This window comes from Hypanus sabinus, unplaced genomic scaffold (genome assembly GCF_030144855.1).
Source record: "Hypanus sabinus isolate sHypSab1 unplaced genomic scaffold, sHypSab1.hap1 scaffold_259, whole genome shotgun sequence".
Taxonomy (NCBI): Eukaryota; Metazoa; Chordata; class Chondrichthyes; order Myliobatiformes; family Dasyatidae; genus Hypanus; species Hypanus sabinus.
Window position 1 is genome coordinate 45,204 of NW_026780717.1, and position 17,964 is coordinate 63,167.

At 43.6% G+C, this 17,964-nt stretch overlaps 1 protein-coding gene across 2 annotated transcripts in view; it reads right to left on the minus strand.

Annotated features, from left to right (window-relative positions):
• The window catches only part of LOC132388054 (NACHT, LRR and PYD domains-containing protein 3-like), a 49,453-nt gene extending 39,696 nt beyond the window's left edge, over positions 1-9,757 (minus strand). Inside the window, exon 1 of one of the 2 annotated variants that reach the window (XM_059960413.1) lies at positions 9,572-9,757. The gene's annotated coding sequence lies outside the window, so the exon portion shown is untranslated. Of the gene's footprint in view, positions 1-6,368; positions 6,492-9,571 lie in introns of those variants that run through there. The other variant, XM_059960412.1, reaches the window with a different exon arrangement.
• Positions 9,758-17,964: the final 8,207 nt, after the last annotated feature.

Below are 17,964 nucleotides of genomic sequence, written 5' to 3' on the forward strand. Positions count from 1 at the left end.
TTATAAGCAAATTGAATGGTCCCCAACTAGATAAGATGCATTTTAACCTCACAATGTAACTTGCTATGATCTTGCACCATATGCCTACTTGCTCTTCAGTTTCTCTGAAACAATAATACTTTGTTACACACTGTTATTGTTTTACCTTATATCACCTTAATTTACTGTTGTGTTCTTTTGATCTGTATGATGGTATGCAAAACAAGATTTTCATTGCACATCGGTACATGCGAATAACAAACAGATTTCCAATTTTAATTGTGTGGAGATAATGGACAAGCTGGGCTCAAAATTAAAAAAAAATGTCAACAGGCACAAAGAGTCTTGGCAGTGCTTGTGCAAGTTCCTTACAAGTTAATATATAGGTTTATTTGTTGTAAAGAGGGCAAATGCGATCTCTGCATTCGTTTCAAGAGAACTGTAATATAAAAGAAGTCATGTACAGTTGAGAGTTTATAAATTCCTGATGATGCAACGCTTGGAGTATCCTTAGCAGGTTTCGGCCCCTAACATGAGAAAGGATGTGTTAAAAATTGAGTGATTTAGAAGAAGTTTCAGGAAACTGATTCCGAGTCTAATTCAAAAAGAATGTGTTCCTGTGATGTACTATTCTACGTTCTCTGATATGTTCTATCTCCATTCGACCATACGATATAGGAGCCGAATTAGGCCATTTGGCCCATCGTGTCCACTGTACAGTTTCATCATGACTGATCCAAGTTTCTTCTCATTCCCAATCTCCTGCCTTTTCACCATACCCTTTCATGCTCTGACCAACCAGGCATCAATCAACCTCTGTCTTAAATATACACAAAGATTTGACCACCACAGCTGTCTGTGGCAAAATAAAACTTCCACGGATTCAACATACCATGGTAAAATAAATTCCAGCACACTCCGTTCTAATAGGGCGCCTCTCTTTTCTGAGGTACTGTCACCTGCTTGTAGATTATCCCACCAGAGGAAACACAGAATAGAGGGAGTACAGAAAAGATTTACTGGAATGTTACCTGGGTTTCAGCACCGAAGTTACAGGGAAAGTTTGAACAAGTTAGTTCTTTTTTCTTTGGATCGTAGAAGATTGAGGGAGGACTTGATAGAGGTATTTATAATAATGAGGGGGATAGATTCAGTTGACCCGGATAGGCTTTTTCGATTGAGAGTAGGGGAGATTCAAACAAGCGAACATGATTTGAGAGTTAGGGGCAAACGTTTAAGGATAACACGAGGGGGAATTTCTTTACTCAGAGAGTGGTAGCTGTGTGGAATTAGTTTCCAGTAGAAGTGGTAGAGGCACGATCGGTATAGTCATTTGAAGTAAATCTAGCTAAGTATATGGACAGGAAAGGAATGGAGGGTTATGGGCTCAGTGCGGGCCAGTGGGACTAGGTGAGAGTAAGAGTCGGCACGGACTAGAAAGGCCGAGTTGGCCTGCTTCCGTGCTGTAGTTGTTATATGGTTATATATGGTTATCATCTCCACAGCAAGTCTATCAAGGCTTTTCACCACTCGACGGGTTTTAAAAAGGTCACCCTTCATTCTTCTGAATTCCGGTGAATACTGGCTCAGAACTATCAAACGTGCTTCATATGACAAGACATTCAATCGTGGAATCATTTTTGTGAATAACCTTTGAATCTTATATATTTTCAGCACATTCATTTCGAAGATAAGAGGCCCAAACATGCTCACAATACTCCAAGTGCGGCACAAAGACCCCCAAGTACCTTTGCATCTCAGTTTATTTTTGTATGTAGAAAATAGCTATCCCTTTCATTTCGTCTACCAAGATGAATGACCATATACTTCTCGTATATTGTATTCTACTTCTTTGCCGAGTGTCCTAATCTGTCTATGTACTTCTGTACCTTTTCTAATTCATCAAAACAAAGGCCCCTCCGCCTATTTTCATACGGTCTGCAATCTTTACAACAAAGACATCAATTCCATCGCCCAAATCTTTAACATATGACGTAGATATAATCAGTCCCAACACACACTCCTGAGGAACACCACTAGTCACTGGAAGCCATTCAGAAAAGGTTCATGCTGTTCCTACGCTTAGCTCCCTCCCAATTAACCACTGTTTTATCCATGTCAGATTTTTTTCTCGCAATACTGTGATCTCGTAGCTCGTTAAACAGCTTTATGTCTGACAACATAACAAAGATCTTCTGAAAAGCCAAATACACAGCATCAACCTATTCTCCTTTCTATATTATGGTTGTTATTTCTGCAAAGAACTCCATCAGATTTGTCAGGCAAGATTTTCCCTTGAGGGAATCATGCCGACTACGGCCTATTTTATGTCTGGTCTCCAAGTACCCTTAATAACAGACTCCGATATCTTTTCAAATACTGAGATCAGACAAACTGGCACCATTCCTTTCTCCAAGAGTGAAGTGACATTTGCAATTTTCCAGTCTTCTGGAACCATTAGAGAAGCTAGTAATTCTTGAAAGGAGGTTATTAACGTCTCACGATCTCTTCAGCGACGGCTTTTAGAATTCTGGGGACACGCCATCTAGTCCAGGTGACATATCTAAGTTCAGACCTTTCAGTTTCCCAAGAAATCTCTCTCCAGTTATGGTAACTTCACACACCTGATGCCCCCTGACAGCTGGAACTACCAATATACTACCACTGTCTTCCTCCATGAAGACGGGTGCAAAATACTTATTCAGTTCGGCCCCCATTCCTTGTCCCATTTACTATATCCCCAGTTTGCAGCGTTCCGATATCCAGTCGTGTCTCTCTTTTACACTTTATGCATCTGAAGAAACGTTTAGGAACCTCTTTAGTATTATTGGCTCGATTACTTTGGTATTCAAACTTTACATTTTTAATAACTTTTCTTGTCTTCTGTTTGTGTTTGCAACCTTGCCAACCCTCCAGCTTCCCACAAATTGCTGCTCTGTAATTTCCCATCATTTCCAATCAATTCTGGCCAATTTCCCTTCTCATACCTCTGTAATTCCCTATATACCACTGTAATGCTGGTACTTCTGTAATACCGAGACGTCTGTCTTTACCTTCTCCTTCTGCAGTTTCTGTTTGGTTTCCACTATCTGACCGAAGGGAACAGTGAGAGGGACTTTCCAAACACTGATTGAACACTAAACCCCCGGTCCATGTTTACTGCTGCAAACACGGAACAGCCCACTAACTCACAGCCACTCACTGTGAGGGAAGGAAGGGCAACTTATTCCCTTCTTTGTTTCCAAAGGGACTCCAGAACCAAACATGTGAGCACAGAGCATTAACACTAACGCATTACCTCATACGCCTGAGCAGCGTGTACGAGGGGTCTTTTATACGTGTCAAAACCTTTGTGATATACCAGAGGTTCGCACATTTTTTCCCTTGCCTCACACAGCAGAGTGTAATCAGAATTCCCGCAACCCGTGCTTATCTGTCCGAGACGTCTGCTTTATCGCGGAGGGAGGAATGCCCAGTGCCGTCTGTAGAAGCAACAAGATGGTCCAACACCCCCAGGACTCCTTTCTGCCGCTAATGTGCTGCAGCGTCTCAGCTATACACAGTTCGAAAAAATAACACTCCTCCACCTACACATTCTACATGACAGAATTGTAACCTGAGGAACCGTTGTCTGGACGGGGATCGGGTTGACCTCTGCGCCATGGTTCACAAAATGGCCCCGGATACATTATACCTTGTCTCCACAGATAAATTCGGCATATTGTTGATCATTTTATTGTTGAGTGGGATCTACACCAAATCAGTTAGCCGCCACGTTTCCCGTAGTGGAGCAGGAACAAAATATTATAATACTAAATGGTAAATATAGCCCTGGAAACAGAGTATAAGGGTTTTTTTCTTTCCTTTTGATGTACAGATATTAACTGATTGCAAAATGATTGTGACATTCTAGAAAGATTTGCATAAATACAATCCCAACGTTGATTAGTCATCATATATTCCATACAGTAAATGCTCAAAGCATCCTCTAATCCACACTGGATCCTGAGGCCACTGAATCTCCACTAAAGGGCTGTGACTACAGAGTGTTAAAAAGCTCCAACACTCTTTGTAGTTCTGGTGGGCTGTTTCCCTGGTGACTGAGGAAAAGCCCCACCAGTATTAAACGAAAAATGAAGTGACGTTCTAAACCACATATGCTCTGAATTTCCTTATGACCACAATGAATACTGAACACTTAGCCAATTTGGTGAAAATACCAGTTGCTGTTTCGACCCTTCCGAGGTGCATCCAGTCAATCTGCTGCTAGTTCCAGCTCTACACATCTAAAGAGAAGCTGTTTCAAATTAAAAGACTTTGTTGAATACGATCAATCTGCTTCAAATGCCGATAATTTGTTATTTACAAAACACATTATATTGTGTTGATATTCCTGACGTTTCCGTCTTTGCTTAGTTAAGCGATGAAAAAGTTTATCAAATTTCTGTACATTTGAATTACGTAAACCTGCATTTGACAATACAATCAAGTTCGACCCCTGCTACTGGATAGAATGATGGAGGATAAGGTTGCTAGATAGAACTAAATAGATTGTGAGGTTTTCTTCCTAGTTCCTGGACCACTACTGATGAAAACAGCTTCGACGGTCCATTCTGCCATGTACTTAAGAGACAGAGAAAGAGTCGATAGAAATGAGGAAACGTTCGTCAAGTCATGTACATAAACATATACTGGTTACAGAATAGGCGCTTGCTCTCTTGAAGTGAAATTGAACGTTTAAATCTCCAGGGCCTGACAACGTGTTTCCTCTGAGCATTTGCGACGCCAGTGAGACGCTCAATTTAGATTCATTCTCTAACAGCGCAGAAACAGGTCTTTCAACCCATTCGTGCTATTCCCTACAATATCCAATCCACTTTCACCCCCGTGTAATTTCCCCTGGAATCTTTCAAACAGTAAAGCCTCGCTTTATTCACACTCCTTGTCTCTTACATATCAACTACTGCGTTATCCATGCTAGAATTTCTCCTGTCATAACCCGGGTTTGTAGCTTGTAGCTCTTACCCTACTAGGTGGTGCAGCATTCAATTAAACGTCTTGTCGTTCTAGCTAACAACACCGATTCCTGGAAAACTCAGTGAGATAGAGTGTGCAAGATAACACTTCACAATGAGTCAAATGTTACAGGTAACTTTACTGATATACTGTACATCATTGAGGTGGGTACACACGGGCTGGAGAGAGGTTGCACAAGATGTGAGTGAATGAGGAGATGGAGCCATGTGAGTGAGGGATCAAGGACAGTCACTGGTGGTTATTCAGCGATACACGGGCACTGAATAAAACGTTAGAAAAAGATACTAAAATGACAAGCCTAGATCAAACAACAATAACTTTGGCTTAGGCACATTGCCCCTCCCCAGACCTTATCAAAACGCCATATAAAGTGTCCCATCCCGGCACATAACGCCTTCATAAGGCTACCATCTACCCTTGACTGCAAGGAACTGCAGGAAACTGTGGGCACCGCTGAGGACATAACGGGAACCAGACTCCCCTCCCTGGACTGTGACTGCACTTCCCATTGCATCCGTAAAGCAGGCAGTATCAAAGATCCTCATAACCCTCGCTATTCTCTCTTCTCAGCCGGATGGAAGATGTTAAAATAACATTGAAAACACATAGCACCAGGCTCCAGGAAACCATTCAGGCTGCTGTTGTAAGCACATTGAATGTTCCCCGGTGATAAGTTGGACTCTTGATCCCACAGTCTAACTCGATGTACACTGTACACTTCTGACAAGCCCAGATAACTGGAAAAAGCTTATTTCTTGCATTTAATGGGGTTATAAAACAGAAAACACTGACTGCGCTTCGGCAAGTCGGAACAGTGGCATGGATTCAACAAAAATAAATACAACGATGGCCACCCAGAACGAGAGGCCGTGAGAGATCTGGATCTCACTGCCTTGTCTGAACGGGTGAAAGATGGATCTACTCAGACAGATGGAGCAGTGTCCCGAAAGTGCGATTACTCGGGTTAACCTTCTCTGTCTGCAAGAACACAACAGGTGGAAGGGCCGCTTCCCGCGCCCTGGAATGATGTAAAATCATTGTAGACACTGGCTATCGATCCAGGTGAAGTTTGGACCCGATACGGGACCGGGTGAGGAAGGTAATGTTCCCGGGATAAACCTCAGTGGATGAGTGCGGTCTCGGTATCACCACCCCATCTCGCTCCCAGGACCAGGGCAAGAGGGGCTGAGCGGCGGCTCATCTCAGTCGGTATGTTGTGAAGGTCCCACAAGTCAGACCGACCCCGGCAGGTTCTGTCCAGCAAGCGCAGAGAGGCCGCCAGATCGGGGAAGTTAACTGGGTGCATTACCTTACATCAGACGTCCACACTGGGGACCAGCCTCAGTACTCACCGATGAGAACTTGTTTTCACGCCCGGACAGTGAACCCTCCCCCGGATTCCCGACTCTGGGGGTGATGGTCGTCTCCTAATCCGGATCCTACAAACGACCCGCCGCCGCCGCCGACCCGCTTCAACACAGAACTGAAGGGAAGTCTGGACTGTAATCTATATCATCAGAGCTGGGGGCGGAGCCTCGGAAACAAGGCAGATCTGCGGTAAAATGGGAGCGGGGAAAGGACTCTCGTGACTTACACATACATGTACGTCCGTGAAATTTCGCAAGATTTTGCAATTTTCTCGGTCAGCTGAGATTCTAACAACAAAACTTTCTTAAGAATACAGCATGCGAATACATCACAGATCTTGTAGGTAAGTTTAGATATACTGTTACGTATTCAGGCAACAATAAATGTATGAGTTCGGCAAGGGTTTTTATAACAAACAACACGTTTATTAAACACAGAAAACAAACCCCCCAAAAGTAAACAAACACCAACGTAACCGGAAATCAACTGCTGTGCGGCAGCTCAAACGGTTCTTAAAGCGATATTGCAAAAACAGTTCTTTAAAGTGGTATTGCCAAAAGTTCGAAATGCTCACAGTCCATTTAAAAGGAGAGACTTTATAAGACGATTTAAATTCTCTTTCAAGTCGCTTTGCTTCGATCCCCGGCGTCGAACCTTTCCCACGAAGAGTTTACGAAACGGAACGGCTTAAAGGCACTGAACTTTCCTTCCACACTATCCTCAATCCTTTCTGTTATTCCCAGGGATTAACACGAGAATAGTCAACGAAATCCTTCCCAATAAGGATCAAACAAAGGCCGAACCCGTTTCACCGTAGAAATCGATTCTCCTCGATCTTTAACTCCCGAACTCCGATCTTCACTCTCCACTGATTCTCAACCTAGCAGAATTGTAAAGAACCTGCTGGCAATGACCTTTTAAACTTTAGGCATTAGATAAAACTTCATCTTTCAACTAAACTGCGTTATCACAGTAAATCACGCAGTAGCATGAAGTCAACTTGGCAAATCCAGCCACGAACTGCCCGTCCTCACAGGGTGGGGTCTTCCTTTTATAACCTGAAAAAAAACCTGTCACTTGATCTCTGCTGGCGGGAAAATGACGTCAATCCACCATCACAAGACCATTACCTCAAGTCCAGTATAGCTTCAACCCCAGTCACGTGACAAAGGTACCACTGTCATGTACCACAAGTACGTAACAATACAAACATGACAGATTGTACCGCAGTCGACTGAGCACACATCCTTCAGGTGTGCCTGTGTTAACTCTCAGCGAGCAAGAAGTAGTTTTTACTGATCTGTATTGACTGTGAACTCCCGCCGAGGGAACTGCGGATCCGTTTGCAGAGAGAGGAGCGGAGCCCGTCTGAATCTTGTTGATTCGTACTGAGCGGATGATGGTGTGAAACGCCGAGTTCCATCGGGAACAGCAGCCTGAGGTGTTGTTGCTGTTTGTGTGGGGTTGTTTCGGAGTGGAGAGCCGGTGGGAGTGTATCACTGAGACTGGAATCCCCGTCAAGCAATGATTAAATCCGACCAGTGTCTATTTTTAGAATCATCGGTCCGTCCGTGATTTTCAAACTCCTGCAACCCTTCGATATTTCCAACAACTACTCTGTTTGTTCCTGTCTCCTCTACTCAGTTAAATTGTCGGCATGTTTTGTTTCTCTGTTCCTGCTAGTTCTGTTCTCCTCAAATCTGTCTGTCCTTAACCATTCATGATCCCACGTAACAAACCTGCAGAAAACAAGGGAGCGGATTGCGTGCAACGGGAGGGGGGGGGGGGAGATGCGCAAGTCCGCACAGAAAATGCACAGACACCTTTATGACCCCTGGGACACGAGGAGCCTGTGGCGAGGACACACACCAGAACGGATTGCAAGTGGCCTCCATTCCTCACAGGCTGAATGCTTCCTGTGCACAATTTAACCAATTCAATGTCGTGCCGCTGAGGAGAGGCCTCCTCCCTTCCAGAGGAACAGACACTCAGTCTGGCCGGAGCCGAGGTGAGGAGGACGCTACCCAGGGGAAACCCACGCATACCCGCAGAGCCGGACAATTTACCCGGGCAGGGGCAAAGGGACCATACTTCCCGGGTAACAGAAGTCACCCCTCCACCCCACCACTCCCCAGGGACGGATTAACCTAGTAGCAGAAGTAGCAGATGCGACCCGCCCTCACTAAATGCTTGCAAGCTGCAGCCTGGTGAAATCGGCATCTCACCGTATTCTCACCACTGTCAGAGTGAGTTTTGGGTCGACGATTCATTTACACTTAAGTAAATGACTTCAGCCATCTGTTTTTGACAAAGTACTGTGGATTGAGTTCCTGCATTTCCGACAAACTGTGAACGCAGTTTCATTCTGATATTAAAGTCGTGCACTTTGTTTTGGGGAACTTCCTTTGATTCTGAGAGCAAACTGAGACTGACAGTACCAGCTCCCGGTAGCAACCCGTTCTCAAACACACTCTCAGCCAATCAGCGAGTACTGCTGGGAGAATCATGCTCTCATTGGCTGAGTGGTGTCAGTGGGCGGGACGATGTGCGTTCGAAGCGGTCTGCGGAGAGGCCGGAGATTGGGAGCTGCACTTCGGTTGAAGGCTGCAATACCGGACGGGGTCTAGTTGCGCATCTATTTGTCACTCATGGTTACCAACTGCGGTGGAGAATGCTCATTTTCAAAACAGAAAAGCATTAAAAATGAACTAAGGAGCACCATGGGTCAAAACAGATTGAACAATCTCACACCAATGAGTATTGAACATGAACTTCTGCGTGAAATAGACATTTCCAGTAAGATCGACAAACTTGCTCATGCCAAATCTAGAAAATCTAACTTTTAAATTGTAGTTTTGTTACTTTTGACATTTGAAATTGATACCTGCATGTAAGTAATACTATTACTGAATTGCGGGACATTTGTCGTATTATCTGGCTGTATAGCAAATGAAAAAAATTCAATTACTTTACTGTGCAAGTAAATAATTTATGTTTTAATACGTATGTGCATGTTTTTAAATTTAGGGCACCTTTGTAGCATATGCTACAGGACCCGCACTAGCTTAATCCCGCCCCGCCGCTGCTCCTCTGAGTTGTAGAAACATAAAAGCATAGAAAACCTAAATAAAATGCAGGCCCTTCGGCCCACAGTGCTGTGCCGAACATGACACTACATTAGAATTACCTCGGTTTTACCCACAGCCATCTACATTTCTAAGCTCCGTGTCGCCATCCCGGAGTTAAAAGATTCCACCACCGCGGTCGGCAGCCCATTCCACTCACTCACCGCTCTCTGTGTAAAAAAAAACACATACCGCTGACATCTCCTCTGTACCTACTTCCAAACACCTAAAAATATGCTCTCTTGTGCTAGCCATTTTAGCCCTGGGAGAAAAAGCCTTTGACTATCCACACGAACAATAGCCATATAACAATTACAGCACGGAAACAGGCCATCTCGGCCTCCTAGTCCGTGCCAAACGCTTACTCTCACCTAGTCCCACCAACAGGCACTTAGCCCATAACCCTCTATTCCTCTCCTGTCCATATACCTATCCAATTTTAAATGACAATATGCAACCTGCCTTTACCACTTCTACTGGAAGCTCGTTCCACACAGCTACCACTCTCTGAGTAAAGAAGTTCCCCCTCGTGTTACTCCTAAACTTTTGCCCCCGAATTCTCAACTCGTCCTCTTGTTTGAATCTCCTCTACACTCAATGGAAAAAGCCTATCCACGTCAAATCTGTCTAACCCCTCATAATTTTAAATACCTCTATCAAGTTCCCCCTCAATCTTCTACGCTCCAAAGAATAAAGACCTAACATGTTCAGCCTTTCCCTGTAACTTAGGTGCTGAAACCCAGGTAACATTCTGGTAAATCTTCTCTGTACTCTCTTTATTTTGTTGACATATTTTCTATAATTCGGTGACCAGAACTGTAAACAGTTCTCCAAATTAAGCCTGACCAGTGCCTTGTACAATTTTAACATTACATCCCAACTCCTATACTCAATGCTCTGATTTCTAAAGGCCAGAATACCAAAAGCTTTCTTCATCAACCTATCCACATGAGATTCTACCTTCAGGGAACTGCACCATTATTCCTAGGTCATTCTTCTACAGCATTCCTCAATAACTGTCAATATCTTGTACGCCTCTATCCGTTCGCCTCTCATCCTCGGTTATCCGGACTCTGTACTCAGTCCGCCGCTATCCAAACTGCTGTCTGATGTCAACACTGCCAGATTCAGCTCAAACAACATCATCAGGTTCTGTGATGATATTGCAGTGGTCGGTATCATCAGCAACAATGGTGAATCAGCACACGGAGAGGAGGTTGAGAGGTTTGTCAAATGGTGCGAGAACAACTGCACGAGTGTCAGCGTGGAGACGAGAAAGCGAAGCGATGTTGGGGGACCAAGAAGGCAGAGATCGACCACTTTCCATTGATCATCAATGGTTCTGCTCTGGAGAGGGTGGAGAGGATGATGTTCTTTGGTGTGCACATAACAAACGATCTAACCTGGACCCACAACACCTCCACACAAGTCAAGAGGCCACAGCAGCGTATACTGGAGCACCATGGAGAGCGTCATGTCCGGCGCCATCTTTGTATGGTACGGAAGCTGCAAGGCATCGAACCACAAGACAATACAGGGGAGAGTAAAAACATCCGAGAGGTTGATCGGTGTCTCACTCGGCCCTGTTTGTGACACTTTCCGAGAGCGTTGCAGACGAAGGGGCCAAAGCATTGTTGACAATCCCTACCAGCCAACCCATGATCTCTTTGACACACGGCGGTCAGGATGAAGGTGCATGCATATTAGCACTAGGAATGCCGGGTAATAACTTCTTCCCTCGGGTTGAGAGACTAATGAATATCCCACCACCACTGAGGTCTCGTCACTTGACAGCGAGCTGGTTACTAAATGTTTACTGTTTCCCAGTGCTGGGCTTTACTGCACGCACTTTGTATTCCATTAACCGGATTATAGTACAATATATTGGTTTGTCTGTTGTGTGTGATATAGGATTTTTGGTTGCACCAGGGTCCTGAGGAAGGTTCTATCGCTTGCGTGGAGAAATTTGGTCAGCTGGGCTGGGTGAATTCGTTTGCGGGAGTATAGCTTCCGTGTTTGTGTTGCGTAATGTCTGGATCAGTATAAAACCCTGATGGCGCCCTCTAACGTCGACAAAATACTACGTCGTACTGCCCACTGGCCTTCAGCGGTACACCACGAGGCCACGTGACTATAGTGTTTTTTTTCCCTCAGCTTGTTCAGAACAATACCAAATAATTAAATGTTTACAAACCACACCCGTTAGAATCAACCATAAGGATTGTAAGCGAGGGCGTTTCTCTCCGGAGGGACTGCTCTCCATGTCACGTAAATAAAGAGTCTCCTAACGAGAACCCAGGTCCCAGTCTTGTGTGGAAAGGAAAATCCCTGACAATCTGGCGGCGAGGATTGGATCCCTGTGTACGGGATCCAGCTGAACCCCGACAGAGTAATTGGCCCCTCGGACAGGAATCTCATCCCTGCCTGTAAGACTTCCCTGAGAGACGGGAATCAAGATCAGGACCAGGGCGAGGCGGGAGTAAGGCCGCCCCTGACCGGCCGGTGCCCAGTTCCTGAGCTCTGGTAAGAACAAGAATGAAACTGGGAGAGGAGATCAGACCTAATTGACGATATATTTCTGTTAAATTTAAGGGGAACCTGGTATCTGTATATCTTAATCAGCTGATTACGAAGCACAGTTAGCATAGGAAATAGAACGTAGAATACTAATAACTGGAATAAACGATGATAGAAATACATGTTAAAATGGGAAACGAGGCCAGTAAGTCTTGGTCAAGCGAACTAGAAAAGAACAAAGGACGCCCCGGTGAACGGCACCCTGCTGATCCGAACACGGAGACCCCAGTGAATAAGGACACGGAGGGGAAGATTGCAAAATATAAGAACACAGAACAATTATTGTGGGACACGTTAACTCCATCGGGTTCGTCCGCCTATAAGGTTTGGTTGAAAACAGGGGACAACAGGTACCCAGCTACCTTTTCTAGTGATTTACGTGTTGGATCAGGTAGATTGGCCCAATGGAGTCTCTTTCGGTTTGGTAAAATTCGGATATCGGAAGGAAGAATCTGAGAATGGGCGTGGGGATCCTAATTGGGAACTGACTTACATGGTTTTCTGAATGGGAAGAGGTGGAAAGCGGCACCGGCGCCCAAAGGTAAAGACCAAGAAATGGGAGAATAATAGTCCAATGGCAGATTCTAACGTCAGTCCGAAGCCCCATTGGGAGGTCTGTAAACTCAGCTGGCGCTTCCGCCGCCCTATGACTCCCCATAAATAGTATCGAGATTATAGAAATGGCAGCGGGATTGCCACAATAAAGACCCCAGAACGGATAGCTAGCCCAGGGTGTGACGGAACCAGATGTTCGCTGGCCTGGTATGGAACCCTGCCCCCTTGCCCTATTCTTCCGGAGCCTACGGGCGGGAACGGACGCTCTGTTCACAGAAGGTCGAGTTTCCACCAGGCAGGGGAGAGGGACCTCTCAAATCCCATGGATAATAGTGGATGATACCCCTAATTTAAAACCCTGGACCACGGCTGACGTTCGCAGTCCGATCAGCGACGCCCCGGATCCACTAAAAACCTGTAGCTTTTCATAATTAGCTCACTCGGAACTGTCAAATGTTTAACCCGCTGCCTGGAGATTTACGGGCGCTCCTCTGTATCATATACGGAACTTCCTGGACTGGGAGGAGACCAACTTCTCGCTGCCAAGACTACTCCCGAGAGAGACTGGCCAGCGTCAGTCGGAGAGGAAGCCCGACGGGCTATGGAAAGGAGGGTACGCGAACTTAAAGCCCCTATCCTTGCCACAGGGATTAACACAAAAATATCAACATCACACAATAAAAAAAAACAAATTCAAGAGAACTAAAGCAGAAAATGTCAACAGAAACCAGGAACTATCCAAAACATTCCAGGAACCTGCAAAATTTTTATTCAATCTGATTACTCACGCAGGCGCCATCTAGTGGCGCGCATCGTTCACCAAAATCTCTCTTTAAAATAAAATTCACGAAAGATACCAGACTTTATTCTAAATACATTTCTGAACAATTTTAGGGTCAGAGTCCTACAATTATTTTACGACCAATGCATTAATAGAGATAGTGCGATACATCATACACGTCCGGATATAATCGTAAGTCCCTTGGAAGATGATAAGATGATATTGATATTGTTGATAAGGAAATGACATTGAACGACTATTTTGTGCCGGTCTGCAAGGTGCAGGACACGTCTAATATGCCAATCTGGGATGTTATGAACGAAATCGGAGGTGAGGACCTCGATAAAATCATTGTCACTAAAGAGAGAGTGATGTGAAAACGAGGGCCTGAAGGTAGCTAAGTCCCTTGGTCCTGAAGCGATGCATCCCAGGGTGTTGTAGGAATTGTCGGAGGTTATAGTAGACGCGTTGGTAATCATTTATCAAAACTCTCTAAACTCTGGGCAGGTCCCGGCGGATTGGAGGACAACAAATGTCACGCCACTTCTTAAAAAAGGCTGTAGGTAAAAGACGGGCAATTATAGGCCAGTCAGCTTAACCTCTGTAGTCAGGTTAATGCTTGAAACTGTCATTAATTTAGAAATAGCGAAACATTTAGAAAGGAGTGGTTCGATTAGACAGACGCAGCATGGATTCAGAAAGGACAGTTCCTGTTTGACAAATTTACTGGAGTTCTTTGAGGACATAATGAGTGCAGTGGATAGAGGGGAAGTCTTGGATGTCGTATACTTGGATTTCCAGAAGCCGTTCGATAAGGTGTCCCACAAGAGACTTATAAATGAGATTCGGATGCGTAGAGTCGGAGGAAGTATATTGTCATGGATAGCGGATTGGCTAACCAACAGAAGGCAGAGAGTTGGTATAAATCGGTGTTTCTCCGGTTGGGACTCTGTGGTGAGTGGGGTGCCGCGGTGGTCGGAGCTGGGACCGCAGCTGTTTACCATTTACATTGATGACTTGGAAGAGGGGACTGAACGTAGCGTAGCAAAATTTGCTGATGAGACTAAACTGAGTGGAAAAGCAAGTTGTACAGAGGATGTGGAGAGTCTACAGATGGATATAGACATGTCAAGTGAGTGGGCCAAGATCTGGCAGATGGAATACAAAGTGCTAAATGCGAGATAATCCACTTTGGAAGAAATAATAGAAGAACAGATATTTATTTAATGGTGAAAGTTTGCAGCATGCTGTTGTGTAAAGGGACTTGGGAGTGCCTGTCCATGAATCGCAAAATGTGGGCTTGCAGGTACAACATGTAATTAAGAAGGCAAATGGAACATTGGCCTCTATCGCTAGAGGGATTGAATTCAAGAGCAGGGGGGTGCTGCTGTAAATATACAGGGTACTGGCGAGACTGCTCCTGGAGTAATGTGTGCAGTTCTGGTCTCCATACTTGAGGAAGGATATACTGGCTTTAGAGGCGGTGCAGAGGAGGTACACAGGGTTGAAACCAGGGATGAAGAGATTAATCTATGAGGAGAAATTGAGTTGCTTGGGACTATACTCACTGAAGTTCAGATAACGAGAGGGGAATTATAGAAACATGCAAAATTTTGAAAAGGATAGATAAGATAGAAGCAAAGAGTTTACATTGGTACATGAGACTAGATCTAGGGGACATTGTCTCAACATTCAGGGGAGAAGATTTAAGACAGAGATGAGGCGAAACTGTTTTCCCCAGAATATGGTGAATCTGTGGAATTCTTTGCCCAGGGAAGCATGTTTCTTCACTAAATATATTTATGAAACAGTTAGATAGATTTTGACATTGTAGGGGAATTAAGGCAGGTGATGGAGCTGAGTTTACACGCAGATCAGCTATGAACTTATTGAATGGCGGTACAGGCTCGATGGTCCGGATGGCCAAAGCCTGCTCCTATTTCTTATGTTCTGACAACACAGTCGCATATCTTCTCTGAACTCTTTTAACTTTAACCGAGCCTTTTCAAACGTTGTGGCTAAAACCATACTTTGTACTGTAAACACAGTATCAGCAACGACTTATACAGCGGCCCCACAGTAGTTAACACAAGTCTTTACAGTTCTTACGACCCGGTTTCAATTCCGGCCGCTGCCTGTAAGAGTTTGCAGGTTCTCACAGTGATCGCATATCGCATGGGTCTCCTCCGGGCCCTCCAGTTGCACCACCGCTCCCGCCGTCCCCCCAACCACACATGCACACAGGTTTAAGATGGACAGGTGGGCAGTTTAATTGGTCATTATAAATTGTCCTGTAATAAGACTCGGATTAAATCGGGGGACTTAATGGGCCAGCGCGACTCGCTGTATCTCAATTAAAATAAAATAATGTCCCAACTCCTGCACTCAGTACCCTAACTGTTGAAGGATGGCTTGGGAAAGACCTCTTCACCAGCCGGTGTCACCGCATTGAGCGAACTGGGCACTTAACCTTCTCGGCCCCTCTGTTCTCTTGCAATCTCAGACCATTAACTGCTTGTTGCAACATTCAGAATGAAACTGAAGAGCACTAGGAAAACCAATGTACCAGAAGTTTGATGTTACCCGCATCCTTCAGGAATATGCCGAATAAACATGGTGAAGAGAAATCCAGAAGAACTATGGATAAAAGTAAGGTGCATTATACAAGAGGTGCCAACAAAAAGTATTGCAAACAGGAAGAAGACCAGGAAAACAAAATGACTTTCCGTGGAGGTTGAGCAGCGAAGAGAAGTGAAGGCCAATGAAGGTTGCAATAAATACATCCAACTGAACACAAGGTTCGAGACGATAGGAAGGAGAGAAAAAGAAACTTACTTAAAGGAACGATGCAAATAAGCTGAAGAAGCCAACAATTTTTTTAAATAGATCTATTCAAGAATATTAGACAAATCGAAGGACCATTTAATGCAAAAATGAGTATCGTAAAAGACAAGAAAGAGAAGGACCTTACGGAAGCAGAAGACATCAAAAAGTGATAACTGACCATTTAGAAATAAATGATACGTTTAGAGAATTTTCCTCTAAAATTTTTAGCTCTGATTCTCCGAAAGATAATACTGTAATGAATAATTTCTTAGATCAATTAAATATCCCTACATTTTCTGATGATAACCGAGAACACCTATTCAACTATCCACCTATTTCTAAATAGGAAATTGCCGAGGCAGTATGTTCATTGCACTCTGAGAAGGCTCCGGGTCCTGACTGTTTTTCTGGAGAATTTTATAAGGCTGTTTGCACATTGCTTACATCTCATTTATAGTTAGTCCTCTCGGACTCCTTTAAATTGGGTAGTTTACCACAATCTTTTTATGAAGATTCTATTTCGCTTATTCTTAAAAAGAATAAGAACCCAACCAAATGTGCGTCATAGAGACCTATCTCCGTACTTAATGTTGACACAAATATCCTATTCAAAGTTCTGGCTCGTACGATTGAAAATATTTTACCATCTGTTATATTTGACGATAAGAATGGATTTATTAAAAATCTATATTTCCATTTTAATATTCGTCGTTTATGAATGTTATTTATTCACCTTCTAAAGACACATTGGAATGTGTGATATCCTTAGACGCTGAGAAAGCCTTCGATCGGGTTGAATGGAATTATTCATTTAAAACCTTAGGAAAATTTAATTTTGGGTCCGATTTTATTCAAAGGATTAAATTATTTATCTCCCTCTGCTTGGGTCCTTACTAACTCTCAGAATTCCAAACCATTTAAACTTCAACATGGAACTAGACAAGGTTGTTCCTTGAGCCCTTTGAATCTTGATCTGGCTTTAAAACTCTCAGCTATTGCTTTCAGAGAATCCAATGATATCACTGGCATTTTAAGGAGAGGTATCACTCACGATGTTTCTCTTTATGCTGAAGACCTTTTCCTTTATATTTCTAATGTTGAGACTTCATTACCTTCCATACTTTTCTGCTCTTTTAGTCAGTTTTCAGGATATAAACTAAATTTTCGTAAGACTGAGCTTTTCCCTTTGAATAATTTGGTAGAAATTGATACTAACAGTCCCTTTAGTATTGCAAGAAATCAATTCACTTATTTCGGCGTAGCATTTACTAAGAATCTTACTTAGAGGGGTTTTTTTTTTTTACCTTGCTGAATTATGTAAAAAGGGTACTCTCAAAATGGTTGCCCCTTTCAGTATCGTTGATTGGCCGAATTAATTCTACTAAATTGAATAACTTGTCTAAATGTTCATGCTTTTGAAGCCTTAGCTGTTTTTATTCCTAAATCTTTATTTTTTTTATCCTCTTGATATTATCATATCTTCATGTATATGGAGAAGTAAATATTTTCGACTAAATAAAGTTCATTTTCTAAAAATTAAAAAAGAATGGAGGTTTAGCTTTACCAAATATTACGTTTAATTACTGGGCAATCAATATGCAGAATCTTACGTTTTGGTTATATTATATTAACCGAGAGAACAGGCTGGTTTGGGTTTATTTAGAAGCTGACTCTGTTAATACATTTTCTATCATCTCTCTTCTCGGATTCTCAATT